Below are 6,000 nucleotides of genomic sequence, written 5' to 3'. Positions count from 1 at the left end.
TTTTCATTACAGGGTGTTGTTAGCAGATGTCACTGAGAGCCTGTTAAATGAGTGTGGCCTTCCTCCTCCTGCACTTGGTGGTAATTGAGTGCACATTTACCTCCTGTTGGTTTCCTCTGTGTCTGTGTGTTTATGTGTGTTATTTAGGTGTTAGTGGCGGTCTTCCGGCTTCTCGCGGCCTGAGGTAACCACAGGTCCATCTGGATTTTATAGCTTTTGTAAGATTATTTATACTTTTTATGTAAAACTAGCACTGACCAGTACTTATTTGGTACCTTCACCGAGACAAATATGTATAAGTGCTGTAATTATAGTGGAAAACAGTCTCCTGTTCATCCTTTAACTAGAATTTTAATAATTGTAATTAAGGGTCTTGTTATGAAGCCTGCCGTACCAATACGATTGCCCATCCTAAACTAAAATCCACATCCACAAACTTACTCTGCTTCTCTCCCTTTTGCTCAGTTACAGCAAGATGACGTGAACCCGCTCAGTTCACGCTCCATTACCGCGACGGCGCTGTCACAGAGGTCACAGCTCATTAATTCAAAGCCTGTATGACTGGTACTGGGTTGATGGAGGTTAAGACAGAGGCTCTTCATCTGCAGGAGAATAGATGGACCTTGTAAGAGATGCTATACGCCTATATGGTAGATTCCATTATTGTGTAAAATTCTTATAGGTGAATACAAACTAAAATAATGCTCACCTGTTTGATGAGCAGCTATTGCTTGTGGTGAAAATCTCTACCTTTTTGTTTTCTCAGTCACCCTGAAACAAAACATTGGAGATGCACTTATGCAGCTTTCGATGCGCCTGGAATACAATCCACACACTAATTCATCAATAAACTCCCCAAGCCTCCTGTTTTCATATAATCCCACGCATTTCTATAGTTCTTCTTTGATTTCCTCTGTTCTTTTATAAGGAAATGCACGCATAAAGCCCTTGAAATCTCTACATTGACATGCCATATGTAGATCGAGTCCACTGTGTAAAGAGTGCAGTATATTTTTTGTCCATGACAAACTTTACTGTAGTCTTCACAATGTTTGGCCCAATGCACTGTGATAGCTGTCTCTCTGGTGGGCAAGTCACTTAAGTCCTTTCAGAACTTAGTCTGGCAGCATCGCCAAGTTTCTTGTCAAAACTGTCAATGAACAGTAAATCCCAACCAGACTGCTACGAGCACTCGTTGGATCACATTAGCAGAAAGGCTGGTTCTTACATCTAGGACAAAGGGCATGCCAGTAGTTGTGTGTGTGTACCACAGGAGATCTTTCCAATCTACATTCAGAGCTGCCTCGCAGCCATTATGAAATGTGGTGGTTCAGAGAGCTGTTGCTGAAAGGAAATATTAGTTTATTTCTGACAAATGGTACGTCTTTAGCAGCAGCCAGTGATGTGCGTGTCATCCAGAGTTAGCCCCAGCTGTCTCATTTGACATTGCCTGCAGGAGTACGAGTGTCAAGTGTGATGTTCAGACAAGTGGGGTCAAACCATCAATTCTCCAGACTGAAGATGGTGACAGATAATTGCTCGCAGCTCTACTTTGTAAACTTTCAGAGGATGGAGCTGAAATATTATGCTAATTCAGACAGAGTAATTAGGAGACATAGTAATCTAATAGTAGCTCAGAGGAGAATTGCTCTGCGATGACAAATTATAGGATTCGTTGGCCACAGTAGAACTGTAAACATAGAGTATTGCAAATGTTAATACCTGTCTTCAGCAATATGCATTTACATGTAGAATTATGTTGAATTACATATATATAATTTGAGTACAGTGAAGACTAAAAATGGCCTGAGCATTAAGCTAAATGTTGCTTAATTATAGCTGGCAAATGGAGAGATGGTTTTATAAATCACTGAGGTCGCCTGCTTCTCACCCACAGTGCCCGCAACAGTACATAAGATGCCGTGTTACAAGACCACTTCTTTTCCCCTTTGAGGCGATTTATTAATTAATGAGACACTGCTAAGAGGCTCGTGTCTTTCTCCTCTCAGTTGGTTTCCTCGGAGAAAATCGATGTGTCATTTGAGCTGTCAGTAAATCTCTCCTGCCACTAGGTTTTATTTCCCAGAGACCTCTGTATCAAATATTTCATACAGTGTGCAGAAATACAAAGGGACAATGTCAGATGATGAGATTACATCCCCACACACAGATGGTCGCAGGACCGTGGCACACGTTTCAAAGAACTCTCACTTCTTATGCTGCTTAAAGGAATAATACATCAGTCTTCATCCCTTAATGGTATACAAGCAACAAGTATGGTGCATGGTGAAAAATCTGTCAACGCTCACTAAGGCAGCCTATCTGGAGCACCCCAGATTGACAATACAATGTCAAAACCATAGACTCAAAGTGGGTGGCTCCGGCCATCGGCATCTTGGCAGTGACAACACAGCCTAATGGTGCGTTTCGTTTGAACTGGGAAGTCAGAATTTCCGAGTTTCCAGAAATTTCAACTGGAACGCCCCCTGAAGTCGGATTTCCAACACGGAAAGTCGAACGAACCTCACCAACCCCGACCTCAAAATCCAGGATTGCTGCTCCGTGCATAAACAGTAAAAAAGACATAGTAAATACTGTTTATTAGCACGTTTGTCTTATTTGTGTCTCATTAAATCAGTCGTACACACAGTAGGCTACTGTCCAACTTCTATTTGTGGACATGTTGCTACGGTGTTTGTATGCGCAAAAATACCAGCGTAATATGTTGTTATCAACTGGTATTGCTAACAATGGCTAACCTGGCTGGAGCAAACCCCGTTAAGTTTTCCGACTCGTTGTACTGGAACATGGTCAACACGGGTGGGTCATTTCCAGCTCCGACCTCTGATTTCCGAGGTAAATGGAATGCAGTATAACTCACGGCTAATCAAAAAAAGGGCAAAGAGGTGGATCGTCGGCGTATGGGTGACACAGCAGAGCAGACAGCTAGCAGCTAGCGACCTGGTAAGGCACCCACCTGTCACTCAAAGCGGCCACGCCGAACTTTAAGCCTTAATATACCGTACCTTAAATGGGTGAGTTGTATAAAAATTCACCCCCATACAGTTGTCATGAATGGGGATTTTAGCTATAGAGACCAAAACCGTTTTTTGTACCAGGCTGTAACATGTTTATTTCTGCTGTAAAGTTGGCCATTTTAACATTGGGGTCTATGGGGATTTTGGAGACAGCCTCAAGTGGCCAAGAACTTCCGCGTTGGCTTCATTTCTCAGCTCTGGAGGTTGCTGCTTGGACAAAACTCACTGTCAAACCAATACAGTCACGAGGGTCGGGCCGGAGTAGACTTGAATGGGTCATGTTACCTCGGATGACCTCGCTTCACAACTCTCCTCCAAACCCAAGTCAGGCAGTGCTCAGCGTTGGTGAGCCAGAGAGGGAGACTAAAATAAAGCAGCTATAACCACTATGAGCAACTAAATGTGTCTCAATCTATTTATCACGGCAGCCAACAATAAAATCAGTGGAGCATTTGTTGAGTTGATGTTGTCAGTGTGACATCCTCATACATTATTGTCCATGAATGCAGAACTTCAAACATTTAACACCAGAAGGAGTTTTTCTTCAAGCGGACGTCATCCAGTATGTGTTTGGAGAGAATATGTTCTTTGGGGGGAAATGAGTTATGCTCGGAACTAAAATGAAAGCTTTGGCTCTCTTCGATTGAACATAACTCTAGCGGTGAAATGCCTTAAGTGAGATAAGGCTAAGCCTATGTTTCATGTTGCCATTATAAAACATAAGAATGGGCTGAAAAGACTCAACTGCAATCTTTTGTCTTCTTTGTCTTTTGGAAATAAATACATATTTCTCTAAAAAAACATCTTGCGGACACACAATGCCACACAGTGCTCTGTCATTTATCTGACATTTCAGTGTTGTTGTTGGCTATGACTTAAGGGTGTAACTGAGGACAAATGTAAGGTGAGGATGGGTGAGGAGTAAGGATGCGTCAGCCTATGTGCTATTCTTGTAAAAGTGTGAATATGCTTTCAGTAAACAGAAAACTAAACAGACAATGTGATATACTGTTGTAATCACGTGCCAGTTGTTAATAAAGCTGATGTTTCAACAGTAAATAAATATGAAACGGTGATTGAGGTATAGACGGCAGCCTCCATCTCATCATAGCAATAGTTTATCAAATGTAAAGCCGTATTTACCGTAAACCAATTTACTTTTAATTAGGATCTTCACTTCAAAGTATTCTTTCTCTTCTTTTTTTAAGGAGGAAATACATTAAAGGGATTTCTGTATTGGCTATCACTTGATCCACCATCTGCCATTCAGAAACTCTCTGACAACATTCGCTGTATTTGTTCTGGAAACAGCCTGCTTCCTGTTTTGTGTTATACAGTAATCCACCAGATTTCCCCCACAAAACCCAGTCTGGTGGCAAATTACTGTAAAAATGCTGTGTGTGTAGGCCATTTTCTTGTGGTTTAAAATGCTATGCAGTACAAGCTGACCATTCACAAAGAGCTAATTTACTGTGTAGTGAGGCGCAGCTGAATTTCACAGTAATGGCTGTGACCTGTGGCTGTTGAACCACCTGCTGTGCTGCCCTTTGTTGATTTGTTGTTATGTGAAAAAACAATTTATAAGACTACTTATTGCACTCACTGTTTAGGTCACTTCTAGCAATGTAATGGTGATATATCCAACACGTCTTCCAAACTTAATGACATAATAGGCTACAATGTTTGTTATTGCCTTCAAAAATAATATATATGACTGTTTTCTTTCCTGGCAGAACAGATTGACGATGTCTCTAAAACTGCTACAAATGACTGTTACAAGACCGATTCATATGATAATTTTCTGATCTGCCACCAAGGCTAAGGTTTGGTTCAGGTTAGCAAATAAAAATACTTGGTTAAAGTAAGGAAAAGATCATGTTTTAGGTTAAAAAAAGAGAGATCTCTCACCTGACTATGTAGTTCCCCTCAGCTCATTGCTCTCATCAGCAGCAGCAGGCAGTTGTTTCGCTGAAAAAGTTTGAACGAAAGGTGCAGTGTGTAGAATTCGTTGAAATCTAGCGCTGAGGTTGCAGATTGCAACCAACTGAAACTTCTCCCGTGTGCCAAGCATGTAGGAGAACTATGGTCGGCTTATTAATTAGGGCTGTCAAAGTTAATGCGATAATAACACGTTAACGTAAATTAGTTTTAACGCCACTAATTTCTTTAACGCATATAATGCAACTTGCAATTTTAGGTTGTAGTGGGCTCAGTTTTAAAGCTAGAGTGAAGATATGAAACTAGAAAACCTAAGGAATCCATTGGTATACATGTCATACTAAGTGATACACCTACTATGGATAAGTTCCCCTTACAACCCCACTTCAAAACACCCAAACTATCCCTTTAACCCTCTCAGACCCGCGATCCCGACCACCTTTACTGTATTTCAGAGGCTGTAGCAGATTCTAAAGCTAGAGTGAAGGAACAGATATCATACAAAACTAGAAAAACCTAAGGAATCCATTGGTGCCAAACATGTCATGCTACCTTGTCGGGAAGGAGGTTGAATAACTCTCCAAACTTGCGCTAAATTTTGGCGAGGAAAAACATGTGTGTGAATAAAAATGGGTTACGAGTCTCCCCTTTACAGACATGCCCACTTTATGATAATCACATGCAGTTTGGGGCAAGTCATAGTCCAGTCAGCACACTGACACACTGACAGCTGTTGTTGCCTGCTGGGCTTCAGTTTGTCATGTTATGATTTGAGCATATTTTTCATGCTAAATGCAGTACCTGTGAGGGTTTCTGGACAATATTTGTCATTGTTTTGTGTTGGTAATTGATTTCCAAAAATATATATATATACATTTGCATAAAGCAGCATATTTGAGTATTAAATAATTGACAAAATCTCCCTTTAAGGTACATTTTGAATAGATAAAAAAAATTGTGATTAATTTGTGATTAATCACGATTAATTATGGACAATCATGCGATTAATAACGATTAAATATTT

The sequence above is a fragment of the Sebastes fasciatus genome, chromosome 14 (assembly GCF_043250625.1).
Source record: "Sebastes fasciatus isolate fSebFas1 chromosome 14, fSebFas1.pri, whole genome shotgun sequence".
NCBI classification, from domain to species: Eukaryota; Metazoa; Chordata; class Actinopteri; order Perciformes; family Sebastidae; genus Sebastes; species Sebastes fasciatus.
Note: the sequence above shows the minus strand (reverse complement) of the source record.